The sequence below is a fragment of the Pinus tabuliformis genome, chromosome 6 (assembly GCF_031772625.1).
Source record: "Pinus tabuliformis cultivar Carrire ecotype Pingquan chromosome 6, CPIR1, whole genome shotgun sequence".
Classification (NCBI taxonomy): domain Eukaryota; kingdom Viridiplantae; phylum Streptophyta; class Pinopsida; order Pinales; family Pinaceae; genus Pinus; species Pinus tabuliformis.
In genome coordinates, this window is record NC_142292.1 from 1,188,169,424 (window position 1) to 1,188,186,157 (window position 16,734).

General features: G+C 34.6%; 1 pseudogene; it reads right to left on the reverse strand.

The window, feature by feature from the left end:
- Positions 1-16,734, reverse strand: part of LOC149263001 (potassium channel AKT1-like) — an 85,654-nt pseudogene that overhangs the window by 1,341 nt on the left and 67,579 nt on the right.

Consider the following 16,734-nt stretch of genomic DNA (forward strand, 5'->3'; position numbering starts at 1 on the left):
CCTCTGGATGTGCCTTTTGTCGAACATATATTTTTAGAGTTTTCATATACCTCTCAAAGAAAAACATCCACCTCGTCAATATGACACCCACTAATTCAATGTCATCGACTAGGTGTATAAGTAAATGGATTTGTAGGTCCATGAAACTTGTAGGGAGCTCCTTTCCAAATGCACATATGATTTCTGCAATTTCCTTCTTCCATTTTGGCACTTCACATTCATGGATTTCCTTGGATGTCACCCTCCTAATATAAGAATACTAAATTAGTATGAACCATTAGGAAAAAAATAAAATGCAATACAATGTCCCTATGTCTCTCAAACATGAACATTCCATAACACATACCTTGCAAATGCTGACAATCGACTTATGACATTCATCAAGTCAATGGTATGATATGGATCCCCCTTAATTGCCAATGGCATGATATGTTATCAAACACATTTATCAAATATCATCATTAGTTATTTTTGTCACATAATAAAATATCATAATATATTTAGTACCTAATCAATTTTACCAATAAATGTTAAATGATGATATATAATACCTTCATAAAATTATGAAAATAATGTGTTTTAAATCTTGTGATATGTCCATCAACTATAAAATATTTATTTAATGATGACACATAGACAGTGGGTGTTATTGAATGTATGACATTTTTTTATAACTAAAACGGTTATGCTTTATTTATAGAGAGAATCAGGTTGGGCTACACCAAACAACCAAAATACATTCTTCGGAAAGTTAATTTATCATCCCAATTTGCAACGTACATCCTATATTTGCCAATCTGCCCACTTCCTTGTTTAAACCCCTGAGAATATGGTAAAATTGAATCGAGGGAATTTCTCTCAGAATTCTCTTTAGTCTTGTTAGCAGCTTGTTTAGCACCGGATCCTTTAGCTCTTTCTCACTAATGAGCGCTTTTATCAGCACTTCCAAGTCTCCAAAGACTAAGATTTCTCTTGGATTTTCCTCTCTCGCCATTTGACAATCTTTCAATAAGCCGAGAATTTCTGCTTGGTTGTTGGTTCTCTGACCAAGCCCCCAGCTGAAACTATCTTCTTTGTTCCAATTCAGTGAAAAAATCACCCCGCCCGCTCCTGACTTTCTTGGGTTGCCTTTTGAAGCACCATCGAAGAAGATTGTGCACTTGCCCTGGGATCTCCACCAATGTTGAAAGTTGTCCTCTGATGTATGACATTTTTTAACATATGATTTGGTGGTAGAAAAACCTTGTTGTTTGCATAAATAAATTTATGAAGATATTTATAATATCGCCCTTGAAATTGTTATGCACATCTTGGACATGCAAATATCCCCTTTGTTTGAAGCCTTGTAATTCAATAAGGTTAATAACATCAAAATAATAGTACAAAACTAAGTATGAAACTTGGGATGACAATAAATTATGAGTGTAAATATGTTATGAAACCAACTCACAAAAAGATAGAAAAGATAGATGAACGCCTTAGAAATAAGCCTCTTCGAGGGGCAACCTCCTTTACATTACACAAATGAACAATTCTTGGATGATACAAATGAAAATACCTCCTTTCTATATATAGGAGTCTAAGGGGTCATAATATAATCAGAGCCGACATAACAATAATAAGGTAAGGGCACAATAATAACAATAGTGCGCTTCTATGGGGCACAATAGTAACAATATGGGCACTACATGGGTACAACAAAATAATAATGGGGTTGTACTAATAAAAATAAGGGGTTACACTAGTAGTATAGGGGCCTAACATGCCCCTCTCCTTCAAAAAATGTTGTCCTCAACGCTTGAGTAGTTCTTGATGCTTCTATATAAAATTCTTGTCCTCCCATGTGGAATCTTCAGCGGCTAAGTTCTTCCACTTGATGAGATACTCTGAAATTGATTGATTTCGTAGCTGTTGGGTTCTCATTTCTGTGACTACTCCAGGTTCCAATATGATTTTTCCTTCCTCTTCAATTTCTGGCAATATTGTTTGAATTGGGATCTTTTGAAACTTTTGAATAAGTGGCCATACTTCTTCGTCCTTCTTCCATTCATCCCTTGCTTCGTTTATCCAATTTGGTTGGATAATAGAAATAACACAAAACAATGCTTCCACATCCTCATCCTTTCTTGAGAGTGAATCTGCAACAAAATTTTGCTTCCATTTTCTATAAACGATGTCAAAGTCATAACCCAACATATTTGTGACACATTTTTTTTGTTCTTCTAAAGATAATAGTTGTTCCAAAAAGTATTTAAGACTATCATGATCCATTTTTACCTTGAAGTGTCTTCCCATTCGATAAGGTCGCCATTTTTTAAGTGCATGTAGTATTGCCAACATTTCCTTTTCATAAATAGCTTGCTTGAGATGTAGCAGTAAAAATACCCAATCACCTACATCAAAACATTTTTCACTATGATGTTGATCTACCTGTTGTTTCATTTGATTCTGCACCAAAGTGGCGTTATCCTTGAAAAGTTGGAGAACTTGTTGTTGATGCTCGATGTGATCTTTCACTGCTTGAACCTTTTTCTTCTTGATATGTCCTTCTATCTTGAGAGTTTGAGGAGTGGTAATTTCTTCCAATGTTGTACAAGATATGGTCGGATTCATTTCTTGATGCTCGATGTGATCATTCACTTCTTGAACATTTTTCTTCTTGATATGTCCTTCTATCTTGATAATTTGAGTGGTAATTCTGACCAATGAATTACAAGATATGGTTGGATTCATTTCTTCTTTCTCGATGTGATATTTCACTTCTTGCACCTTTTTCTTCTTGATATGTCCTTCTATCTTGAGAGTTTGAGGAGTGGTAATTCTTGCCAATGCTTTACAAGATATGGTCTGATTCATTTCTTCTTTCTTTGGGGTTAGGTCTTGGCGTATATCCTCTTCTTTTGATGTTTCTTGATCCTTTTCTTCCTCCTCTTCATACTCTATGTAAAATAATTTCTTCTCAGCATACTTATGACCTTTAGTGCATTTGCTATCACAATTGTAACAAAGCCCTTTTTCTCTTTTTTCTTCCAATTGTTGTGGTGTAACCCTTGTAGGTTGTGGAAGGCTAGGAGAAACAACACTTCCATCCTTATAGTTGTGAGGGGTAGACTTCCTTGCTGGCATAATTTTACTTTCCAATATGTAACAAAGCTCTTTTACTCTTTCCAATTGTTTTGGTGTTGCTCTAAAGAAGGTGTTGCTCTTTGTATCCTCATAATGTGCTATCATTTCCTCCGTGAAAATTGACCACGTAACAAGTTGTTTACGAGAACAAAGTCCTTTATACCATAAAAATTGATCCGGTTCTAAATATGAAGATGCAATACATACCTTTTGTAACAGTGGTACACCATGTAGATCAAAATATTGCTCCATCTAAAGTATCCAATTTACCGGATCCTTGCAATCAAACTTCCTCATATCACCTTTTCTTGATTTTAGGAGCTCGATCTTGAAATGAATATAACTCTGTAATTTCGATTCTTCCAGTTCTGAAATTGCGACTTGCAATAGTCCTCTATGTCCTCTTTCCAATGCCACCAGTCTGATCGAATTTAGATTATCCAAGAAAGTGTTATGCACAATCTCCCAAGATAACCTGATTATATACCTTTTCAGAAGAGCGAACTTGTATGAGGTGCCACATGTCACTGTTTTGACCTTCGGGTCTAAAAAACATATACAGGAAACTACAGTCCGTCCTCTTTCTGTAACTTCTTACGAAATTTCAATCTAATGCTCAAAACAAAAGTTATGATGATTTTCCCAAGGTCGCCTATTTGGAATGTAATTCAAGAGTCTGCAAAAAGACCAACTTCCTCTGATCATATCTCCGCAAATATAGCGTGAAAATCTCTTAAATTTGGACCTGAGGTTCAACGCGATTTCGTCTCAAATGGGTTTTTTTTTTTCTTCTGAAATGTCGCAGAAAAAAGTTATAGCGAAAATGCCACGATGACCTATTTGGAGCAGCGAAACCCTAGAATCCAAAGCTCTGATACCAAATGTTATGAAACCAACTCACAAAAAGATAGAAAAGATAGATGAACACCTTAGAAATAAGCCTCTTCTAGGGGGCAACCTCCTTTACATTACACAAATGAACAATTCTTGGATGATACAAATGAAAATACCTCCTTTCTATATATAGGAGTCTAAGGGGTCATAATATAATCAGAGCTGACATAACAATAATAGTGTAAGGGCCCAATAATAACAATAGTGTGCTTCTATGGGGCACAATAGTAACAATATGGGCACTACATGGGTACATCAAAATAATAAGGGGGTTGTACTAATAACAATAAGGGGTTACACTAGTAGTATAGGGGCCTAACAAAATAGGTAAAAAAAAATTATCTTACCAAAACAACAACCAAGTCATGGGAAATCATGAATAGTCCAACATAGCACACCATACAACATGAAGTACATATTTGATGGAGGACGTGATATGTCATACATTCTTATTCCTTTCCGTAGTAGTTGCATCACATCAATAAAAGGCGCAAGATAAACATACATGTTTTTAACTTGATGTTTTCCTAGAAAAATGAGAGTCAACACAAGGTGCTCTTTTCTAACACTCATTCATGGGGGAATACTGTATACTATCAATTTGACTAACCAAACACTATAATGAGCCAATGAAAGAGAATGGGCACACTCTATAAATTGCAAGACCAAACCTTATACTACGGGGTTCATCTTTGAATTTTTTTGGCCATTTTTCCTCTGTGTTTCAATGCTTTGGAGTCGGTCAGAATTCACATGAATCCATATTTACTCATATTCTTTGCATGTCAATCCATCAATTGTGCAAGTGACTTGCAATGAAACATTCATTGAAGTTTAGGTATAATTGACATATGACGTAAAACATTCTTCCAAACTGTAGGACCTTGTACATCTGTACGATATCTCTTCTCTTTGCATACAGGGCATTCTACCTTGTATTGATATTCATCTTTGTATAAAATGCAATCATTTTTACATGAATGAATTTGCTTATATTGAATCCCCAACTCAACCAACAATTGATGTGCCTCTCTTCAAGTTGATGGTAACACATTCTCTTCAAGAAATATTTTAGTTTTTACTACCCTATAATATTGCGAAAGATGAGATCAATTGAATATTTGACTTATGATGAACATGTTTGATATTTCAATATTCTATATTATGACTCTTCATATATAATATAGGGTTTTAAAATCTGCTTGAAGAAATATAAACGAAGCTTATGAATGTTTACGAATTATGTAGACCAATTGAAAATGCATTGTAAGAAATAGATTTAAACTCGCTTCAATTGGGTGGTGAATCCTTTGTCAGACCAACCAAATAGTGACTTAATTTTTAATAATATTAATTTGCATGTCAGTTTTGAGGTTCTACTTGCACCTGATTTTAACACAAGTGTCTTTGTTGCTTGCTTTATGGAGCCTCTCAGCAAGTTATTATCATCAATATTACGTTGGTGGTAATTACCATTGTTGCCATCGTTATTGTCAACCATATGAACATTATTGTCATCATTGTTTGCATTCCTAAAGAAACCTGTAAGCATTTCATTCAATCCTTCTTCATGCATTGCATTTTCACTTTCATGCTCATCACCATTAAGGCGTTAGCTGGTAGCATATTGCAGTCATCAGTGTATGTGAATCTCATCAATTATTCAAATTTCTCAGGTGGTAGAGTTCTCTTTAAATATGATCTTTTTGCCTTGCTATGGTCTAAAGGATGGTTTGGATCATCCCATCCAAATCTTAATAGCCCAGTTGGATCAGCTTGGGTATTAGTAATCATTCTTTCATCATCATATTTTACCTAGTGACAAATGCAACCATTATTTAGTGATTGGAAAGAATTGGATAGAACATAAATGTATCAATTTCAAATAAATATAATCAAATATTGCTTAACAAATCCCATCCCATGTACTATAGTCTTGACCAACCTCTTCTTCAGTGGAATTATTTGTTGTGTCTGAAGTATCCATTGTCATATCCTCTTCCACCCATTGTGTTCTTCATGATTTAACAATCTTAGGTCCACGCCCATGTACATATGTTTTTTTTCTTTTGCTAGTTGAACACTTAAACTGTGCACTTATTCCAATCTCTATCTGAAATATTAACAACGTGCATTAATTTATTTCAAGGTTGGATAATACACTTTAAATTCTAATAATATTGTGAAAAAGGATGAATGTATCATGAAATTCTTACTAAGTTAAGTCAAAATTTGATAATTATCTTATGTCCTGCAACATTTGTTGTGTCCTTGTTTAATATGACACGATCTATTGCCATGGCCTCATCTTTCCCCTATAATACATAACATAGTCAATGATGTTTAGTACACCAATTATATCATTTCAACCAAAATGCTATCCAACACAAAAACTAACTTATATTTGACATATTGATATCTTGTTTTGGATTTGAAAATAACATATTTTATATAACTTTATCTTGTATATGTTGTAGCATTTGTGAATTCATAAACACCATCCTCTTTTGGTTGAGGTTTCTTTGTCTTCTTACCTTTGTTGTATCTGCAAGTTTCCTATCTGATTCTATGGCCACCCACTTTCCTTTCGTTGATATAGTAGGTCTACATCGTCCACGTCCTTTGTCCACGCCCCCTCTAAATCCTGCATGTAATACATAATAATGGCATTAATCACATAACATGTATGCATTTTGTTGTTGCTCCATCTAATTTGCTAAATGCACAATCAATTTAAGCTCAGTTGGTTCTCATTGCACCTTTCTAACTAAAATGCCACTATTTTCAATATATACCCTTTTTGTTAATTTATATCCCAATATGGTGACATCACACAATTCTTATAAATCTTAAATGAGGATTATGAAAACTAATGGACTACTTTCTTTTCATATTTTCATTTAACTTAATCCAAACCCTTTATCCATAATTTTAAACCACTAAATATTTGTATTTTTGTATATTTAAATTTTAAAAATCCCTTGACCTTATATGTTAGAGAATATACTATTTTCATATTTTGATTTTTAAGTCTTCTAAAAGAACTCAATATATAATATAATACTTTGTATAATTTAGCTTCTGGATGAGATATATTTTCAATCCCATCATCCACCCTATAAAGGAGTAAAGAGTGAGTGGCGGGAGCAAAAATGTTTGTGTCACATGTATACATAATCACTAAGCAGCACAACCTTTAAAGGTGAAGACGTGTGTATGTGACTATAACTAGTGGATCATTACATTATGAGTCATTGGTTATTAAAATAAAATTAGAAAGTTTGAAATCACACCAAATTCATTAGTGGGATAGGAAAATATGGCATAAAACACCCTTCATTCCAGGGTCAAAACACCATTTACAAGGCTTTACATCAACCAACATTTCAACTTATCCCATGTGCATGTGCACATTGCACATCCAATATTGGTATTCAACTAGCACAGCCACATTAAAAAATGTGGTTGATAAACACCAATAGGCGTATATTAAGCACATTTTTTAATATTTATATCAACAACATTTATTATTATTATTATAGTTATCCCATGTGTCTATACGCATTGCATATCCAATAATGGTATTCAATTAAACCTCATAAAAAATGACAATAACATGGAAGCCTCCCACATCGACATTGCAAAGTGCAAAGATGAAAATGAATACAAATTAGACCAAATCAAGAAATTTAAAAAAAAAATCCCGCCAATCTATAATTGGCGGGCATAATTGTGTATCATGACTATTCAACCAAAACAATGTAGTACATTCACCATATATCCATTCTAATACTCGCTAATTGCAAATCGAGGGAAATTTTAAGTTCTATGTGGAGTTGGAGAAGACCACAATTGGAGCAATGTGTTGAGGCTATCATAGCAAATAACTAATCGATTTGATCTCGGTTGATGGTGGGCAGAGATATTGACAGACCTCTCCTCCCCGATTGTGGATTTTAATAAAAAAATTGTTTTGCGGGTCTAATTTGGCCTCTAGCAGTCATGAAATCAATTTGTGCATCTCATTCACCCCCTACCAGAGACGAAAATCAAACCCTTATCCATCCATTTTACACTAATGTTGTTTAAAACAATTAGAGGGAAAGGAGAAAAACATAGGGAGCAAAGGGAAGGGATTTTCGATAGTGTGGAGGAAAAAAATTGCTCTAGGACACCAAAAAATGTCAAGCAACAATAAAGCGAAACAAGCAAAGGGATATGATTTTTGCGAGAAGGAGGTATTTCATACTCAATTTATAGATTTGCACATGTTTCCATTGCTGGTTTGAATTTTATTTCTTAGTTTTTAGTTTCTAAATTATAAAAGAAGAAATTAGGGTTTATTTTTTATTTCTAATTTTAAAAATGATAAAAAAATGTATTGTACATATATAGGGACATGACTGTGATAAACTGAAAGAGGTAATGGCTTCTCTATTGAGGGTAGAAACAATGAATAAAGTAAAAGGTATGGACGTTTCTATGCTTACCAAATACTTGGAAGAACATACTAAGGCACTAAAATAGACCAACTAAAGCAACCTTGTCAAAAGGAATCGATTGATTCCCCATCAACTCCTAGATCAAGAAAAAGATCTAGGAAAAAATCAATCACAATAACTTCTAAGAATGTGGAACAAGGAACAGAGATGTTCAATGTCCCACCCACTCCTGGGACACAAATTTCTTCGACCACTAGTACACGTACTTATGCATCTTGCATTGGTAAATATGAAACTGAGGTAGAATATGATGTTGTCTCTGGGAAATCAGAATGATAGATGTCGGGAAAGTGTTCAATCATAGGTTTAAGGAATCATGCCTTCAATGCTTCAAAGAACATCTACATCTTCCATTATTGAAGATACCCATGCACCTTCAAAAGGTAGTCATCCATGACATGCAGACTAAATTTGGGATAGGTTGGTCAGATAAAGAAAGTAAAGAAACAAATGACTCAAAACTGCAAGAGATTTCGTTGCAACCAAACGAAAAATATAAAACAAATTCCTCCCAAGCTAAGGGCCAAAATAAGTCCAATTGATGTAAGTGTGAAAGTATGGAAAGAGCTCGTGAAAGCATATGATAGAGCAGATGCACGAAGGAAGTCCAGCGAGGAGAGCATACAAGTATTTAAATTTGGTCATAATACTATTTCAAATTCATTAAATTATTTTTTATTTTACTTGTGCATAATTACATTGAATTAGTGTATGTTTTGGGACAAGGCCTCAAAGGCCGGGCTTGTCAAATATCATGCCACACGTCACAGTGGCCAAATAGGTTTAGAAGTCTAAATATGCAAATTTATAAGTATATTTAATATCTAAAAATATATTTTTTATTTAATTTTGTAAAAAAAAGAGTAAATGATTGGATATTAATTACTTTAACTTGTCCATCTTCCATGTTTTCACAGGAGTAACAATATGGCCATTATCCATCATAATTGGAATTCGATATGATACAAGACAAAAAGTGGTATGATTTTTTTATTTGGATGGAGAATAAGGTATCAATAGTTGACTTTCAATAACTTACTTGGATATTGTTATGTTAATATTTCAATTTGCATTTCTTGTGTTGAGTTGTTTATTTATTTGTAGCTTGAGTTCTTTTGTGCTCCCATCAGTCATAGCACCCTTATAAATCACCAACCTTTCACTATGATCAAGTCCTTATAAATCAATATCCAATCATGGCTTTATTAAGTCCTTTGCCAAAAATCGTAGGCAAAAGGAGGGATGCAAGATCGTGTAATACATAACCCGTAGACAACAAAACAGATTACATGGGATTGATTATAGATGCTTGGGCTGAGAGCATAGTACATGGGATTGATTATGGACCCATGATACATTTATTAAGGAGCATGGGATGATTGTCTTGGAAAGCAAGAAGCCTTGTGATGAAGAACACTTGACACATGCAACCCATGTTTAGAGAGTGCACCTCCTGAGGATTGGTCTCTTGACGTGTATACCTTGGAGGGAGAGAACTTCACTTGGAGACCTTATCTTGTGCTTTAAATTAAATTGCTTGTGTAATTAGTCCACTTTACCAATGTTGGTCATGGAGAGTTCTTAATGCTTGTGTGAGGAAATAGAGGAAGAACTAGAGTTTGTGATGTAAACCCTAGAGAAGAAATGAAGATGAATGCTAGCACTAGGGATGCTCTTGAGTCTTAGCACTTTCCTTAGAAATTATTTTCCATATGGTAGGATGAAATTGAGGTCTAAAACATTTGTTTTGTAGTGATACATATATTGAATGAATTAAGCATATATGTAGGGACATGGCTATTAGAATAGGAACATTTATGATGTAGGCTTTTGTTGGAGCCTATTTGAAATTTGAAGGCCTAGTTTGAAAGAAAGGACCTGAAACTCTATAGGACACTTCTTTTTCTAGTCCTATGGGGAGTATGGTTAACACTCAACTTGGTGATTTTTCAAAACAAAATTATTCCTACATTCTAGTCTACAACAGAAGTCTGCTCACTATTCCAGCTCTTCCAGACCTTATTAATCCTAAAACAATCAGACAACTGGGGCAAGTGATGATAGACCTATAAATGCAATGTGAACTAGTTTTTGGAGAAATTAATGAATAAATTAAACTAACCTACTTATTTTTTATTACATCCTTTAAAATTGACATTGTAATATGAAGAGAAGAACATAAAGAAATTTGAGGTTTAAAGCATAGGGCTAAACAAAATCCTATGCATTAGATCTATAGCAGAGAGCATGAAATGAAAGAAAATACGATGCAGAGTTTGAGGAGTGCTTCATTAAGTTTTCTCAACCATTCACACAACATTGATAAATTTGTTAATGAAAGAAACCAATAGCTTTATTACACAGGTCTCAAAAGAAGGATAACACAAATGCAAGTTACTAAGAAACACCTCTTTGGTTTCCCACTTTCAAGATTTGACAAGCAAGCTAAAATGGCTTATTGTTACAACATCCATTGTTACAGCATCTGCTATGGCATCTGTTGTTACAAAATTTGTTGCTACAACATCCATTGTTACAACATTTACTTCTCAATCCATTGTTACCTATGCTTGTGCTTCTCAATTTGTTTTCTTGATCCTGCAAGTGCTGGTGTAGTGTTGGGTGGCAGAAACACCTCTTTGGCTACCCATTTTCAAGCTTTGACAAGCAAGACGAAATGGATTTTTACCCCCTCAATTATTACAACATATGTTGTCACAACATATGTTGTTACAACATATGTTGTTACAACATCCGTTGTAACGGTCACTGTTTCAGTAGTTTCAATAGTAGCAAGTCTTATAGCATCAACTTTTATAGCAGTTTCAGAATTTTCAATAGTAATGAGTGTTACAACATCAGTTGTTACAGCATTTCAACATATTTAACAATGACATGTTGTTATGGCATTTTTTGTTATAACATCTGTTGTTACAGCATCCACTGTTACAGCATCTGCTTCTCAATCTGTTGTTACCTATGTTTGTGCTTCTCAATTTGTTTTCTTGATCCCCCATGTTATATCTTAGTATATAGTCAGCGACTAAAGAACTGAACCAAAGCATCAATGAGAGGAATTGAGAGGAATTTAAAGAGGAATTTAAAGGGATAACATTCTCCCTGAACATTTAATCATCTAATAATAGCAGAGACATATAAATGAACCTCTATAATCAACACAAATATATCTAAGTATAGTATAGAAACAACAATCTAAAGATTTATGGGCAATAAATTAAATGGATTGTTCAATTTCTAACTCAGTTGTGAACATAACTTTGCATAGGGACGTTAGGGAGGTTGATTCTCAATATATCCCTTCCCAGAGTCCCATATTATTCTCAAATATGCGTAGAAACATACTATGAAATTACAAGAAGAAATCACAAGTACACGATTGTTGTCATAAATGAAAACCAAAAGCCTTTGATTATATCCAAGTTGAAAGCATTACAACAATATTACAAAAACTTTCTCCATGTATCAACCCTTTCTTATTCAAAATAAGGTATATATAGAGTGATTTACAAAATATCCTATCTCTTAAAAGATTTACATTCAAATTATTCTTTATCCAAAGCTTTGGATAATTTTAAACAGCTTTCAACCAATATTGTGAACACCAACATCGGGATGAATCAACAAGGGTCTAGAAAACCGAAAAATCATAAAAATTGGGAAAATATCGCTAAAAATTGGAAAACATTAGTAAAATTAAGATACCATCAAAATATTGGTAAAAATCGACACACATTGTCTAGGCCAAAAAATCGTGATTTCGAGATAAAATCAGATGTTATCGAGATGTTTGCAACATTTCTTTTAACTAAAATATAAACTGCTCCAGAAATGTTTACAACCGTTCTTGATTTCTACATTTAGGTTCAACGTATTTAAAACTTCTTTGTTCTTGTTGCTCAAAATGCTTAATAGTTGTGATTTGTTGCTAATATGTTGCATTGATAAGTTGAATTTATTGAACAAACTTGACAACTGCTCCCATTCTTCATATTCTGGGTAACTAAGATCCATCATCTATTTGTATGATTCATTTGCATCAGTATACTTCTCATAAGAAGGTTTTACTATGAACAAGTGTTTGATTTCGTTGCAGATGAAAAGGTCATCAGCTAACATTTGTATATTCTGACTATAATCTCTCCCTTGATTCCAGCAAACTTTTTCCTATCCCTTGCCTCTCCCTTCAACAATATTTCATATTGGTCTTCAATTACCATATGGCCATATGAATTCTTAAAAGATGGAAGACCTCTCTCTTGCAGAATATAAAATTTTATGTAGAATTTATTGATTTTCACTAGAAAATTTTCACACTTTTCCTTTGTCTTCAACATCAGAGTTTTCTTCATGAGAACTTTTCTAGTCTGAATAATTGATTTTTTTCTATCTACAATTCCTAGTTCTTCAAGTTCTTCTTTGGACCTTGTCTTTAGAGATTTTATTATCTGACTTGATTGTCCAAGTTTATTTCCCAATTGTATTTTGATGTCATTAATAGCTTCTTTGGCTCTTTCAATCAACTCCTCTTGTTCTACAATAATCTCCATGGACTGCCAAATATCAAACACCGATGACATAATTCCTATCCAATTGTTTTCTTTGGCTTGTGATAAACATTGAATATTGTTAGAATCGCTCAAATATTGTTCTAATTGCTTTTGAAAATCTTCATTTTTCTTTATTTCCTTAACTAAAGCATTGTTAATTCATTTTTGTTCATCTCAACACTATCCATTTTTTCTTTCAATCTGCTAATATCAACATCCTTTAGTTTAAGAGGAGATAATGCTTGTGCTAGAATTTACGTGGGCCCTGTTTTTGTTGTTGGAATTACTACACTGTCAATTTGGGCCTTCTCCTTTAACAAATCTTCCATCCTTTCTTCCATTTTCCGAATCTGCAGGTTCTATTCAATTAGATAGGATAACATAATTTCCTCCTTCTCTAATTTCTCAATTTCTTGTGTTTTGGGATGCTCTATTGTGGACAACTTCAACCGTCTTCTAAGTGCTTTAATATCTTCATTTTTCTTCTTAACAATCTCTTGAGCTACATCCACATTTTTAGGATCCAAACCTAATTTAGTTACAAGGTCTTCCACTGATTTTCTCCTAACATCCTTTGCCAGAGAAGAAGTCTTTTTCATTTTAAGTTACAATAGCATTATTCAAAGAATTTTTCGATTTTGATACATTTGAAGTAGAACTTGTGAGAGAGGATTAGATCATCTCACTAGTTTGTCTATGCAAATAAATCTAATCTATAGGATGTATCTGATTAGTATTGAAAGATAAAACAAAAGTCTTATAATCTCCAACAGCTCTAGGAGCAGAAAATTTAGGTTCAAGAAATGCTAACTTAAATTCACCTTTTTCAGTATCAAGAGTTGAAAGCAACCTATTTTTACTGGAAGAAGTTTTCTTCCAGAACTTGGTATAAGTTACTACCTTCAAAGCCTCATTCTTTTTCTTCATTTCCAAAAACTCAGAAAAGATGTTTTGGTTAGAAGAAGAAGAAGAAGGAGAAGATTGTTTTGTCCCTGGATCCAATTCTTGCATTCTGAAAATAGGCTCACCTGAAACAATAGTTTCTAGTGAAAAAATGTCAGATGAGACTGTTTCTGATACTGCTCCCTCCATATTTTTTGTCTTCTTTCTCTTATATGCTCTGAATTGTTCCATTTATAATTTGGATAAGCTTTTATTTGTCCTCTTAGGTTCTTTTTCTTTCATTGGAGGTGTAACAAAAAAAAATTGTCCTACTGACTACTCCACAATTTGTTCTTTTGTCACTTCTTGCAAATTGTTTTCCTCCCAAGTGTCCTTATTAGCAAAATTCTCTATCTCAAGCTTGGACACATGAAAATAATAAGGTGGGGATTTCTGATGAACTTTGATGGCTGAATTTCTCCCAATGAGGTCATGTGGCCAAGTTGTTGACACCTAATCCTCTGTGATTGGGTGAATTTGGAATGTGAACAGTCATCAAGAAGATGAACTGATCAGTCAAATTCATGTATATAACAATAGCTACCTAATGAAATAAATGAATCAGTTTTTCTGCCAAGTCTGGAGTTACTCCTGGCCTGACATGGTATTAGAGCCAGCTCCTTGTTTTAGCTATTATGCTCCTTGTAACTCCTCTGTCCTGACCTCTGCCTCTGCTTTATTCCCTTTTGTTTTAAAATAATCTGCCTCTACCACTGCACTCTGTCCATAACGCTTGTCTCTGACCTGCATAGGTCTGGCCTGACATCTGAAATTGAATAGTCAAGAGGCGCTCCACATCAAGCCTCGAACACGTCCCGAGCTTGTTTCGATACCATTCATGAAAACCCCAGCACATGCCACCACACTCTTCCTGCAAGGCCAACTGCTCTCGCTCTCTTTAATTCTCTGAATAACATCTCTTATCAACTCAGGGGGCATATTCGCCCACAAACTGCACTGATGTTCACAAACTGCACTGCCGGCCTCGTTGAAACCCTGGTTCTGCACTACAGGCGAATTCGTGTCTCGGAGCCTGTTTCAAATAAATACTGTTGACCGATACTTGTGAATGGTATCGAATGTGGCTAAAGACTGGTATGAACTAACATGGTTGCTCTACAGTTTGAAAGTTGTTTTTGTTATTGCTAGTGGTTTCATGTCTATCAGAAGCTCGAGCTTTGGAGAATGCCAGCTTTGGAACGGTGGTTTGAAGAGTCGTTTGGAAGGAAGCGGTATTCCGGGGTTTCTTTCCAGTACGTGCATACACTTGCACCCCTTGTGGGCTCTTTCCTTTGTGGCTTGGCTCTAAACTAGAGCGCTGGGCTACGGTTGGGTTGAGCGGGATTTGTTATGTTATGCAGATTTGATGCTTAATGCACAAATATGACTCTTCCTCCCTCATAGCTTGGTGCTTCATGTGTTGGCCGTTATCTCTGCTATGATGATTCGGTGATATATGTTACAGTAAGGCAGCGTTTAAATTTTCATGTGATATATATATATATATGCGGTGATATATGCAGCGCTCAATTTTTATGTATGCGGTGATATATGCAGCGCTCAATTTTTATGTATGCGGTGATATATGTTACATTTTCATGTGATATATATATGCGGTGATATATGCAGCGCTCAATTTTTATGTGACATATATATGCTGTGATATATGGTACGGTGATAGCAGTGCTCATATTTTACAGTGGCAGCGTTTAACACAAGCGCTCAAATTGTTCATGCAGTGATATATATGTGGTGATATATGTTACAGTGGTAGCATGTTATCACCATTCATTTCAATAGTCAATAATATATAAATGGCGTAGCAGAATCAGAATCATTCTTTTAGCAGCAAAAGTTTTTTTTCTCCACAAAAGCACATTCTTTTTGCCATTAGAAGTATTATTCTATCAGCAGAAGTTATTTTTTTTTCACAGAATGCATTCAATCATCTCTATGGTAGGAATAGTTCTCACTGGCAAGGAGAACTATCCTGAATGGTCCCGGATGATAAAACACACCCTCATCTTCAATGAGTTTTGGAAAGGAGTCTGTGTCGGAGAAGGAGAAAATGACCCAGTGCAGCCTACATCAGACAAAGAGCTCGTCATTTGGGAAAACAAGAACAGCAAAGCCTATGCATTAATCACAGCATCTGTAAATGAAGAAGTAAGTCGCCATATTTCATCATATTCAACTGCCTTTGAAGCTTTACAAAAGCTGAAAGAACTCTATGACTCACATTCTGCACTTGAAGTTGTTCAGCTCATGATTAAACTCTTCACTCTTGAACTGAAAAATAATGATCCTCTTGCTCTTGCATCTGAAGTAAAGTCTATAACGCATGATATTAAATCCACTAAGGTTGAGCTGGATATCCCTCTTATTGCTTTTCTCAAGGCACTCTATCCTACTTACTCCAATTATCTTGAGTCTCTACAAGCAAATGGAAATCTTAAAGATATAACTTTTGATTCTCTTGTGAAAAAGTTTGCTGAAAGAGAGAAAGATTTGGAAAGAAGACAGTCCCTGAATCTTCTGAAGAGACTGTTTGCTTTGCTCATAAAGAAAAGCATCATGCTCAAGATTCTACAAGAGGAAGAGGTGGACGAAGAGGAAGAGGAAGATACTTCAGAGGCAGGGGGGGCAGACATTCTCAAGCAGAAAAAGCAGATCTGCATTGCATTCGCTGCAAACGAAATGGA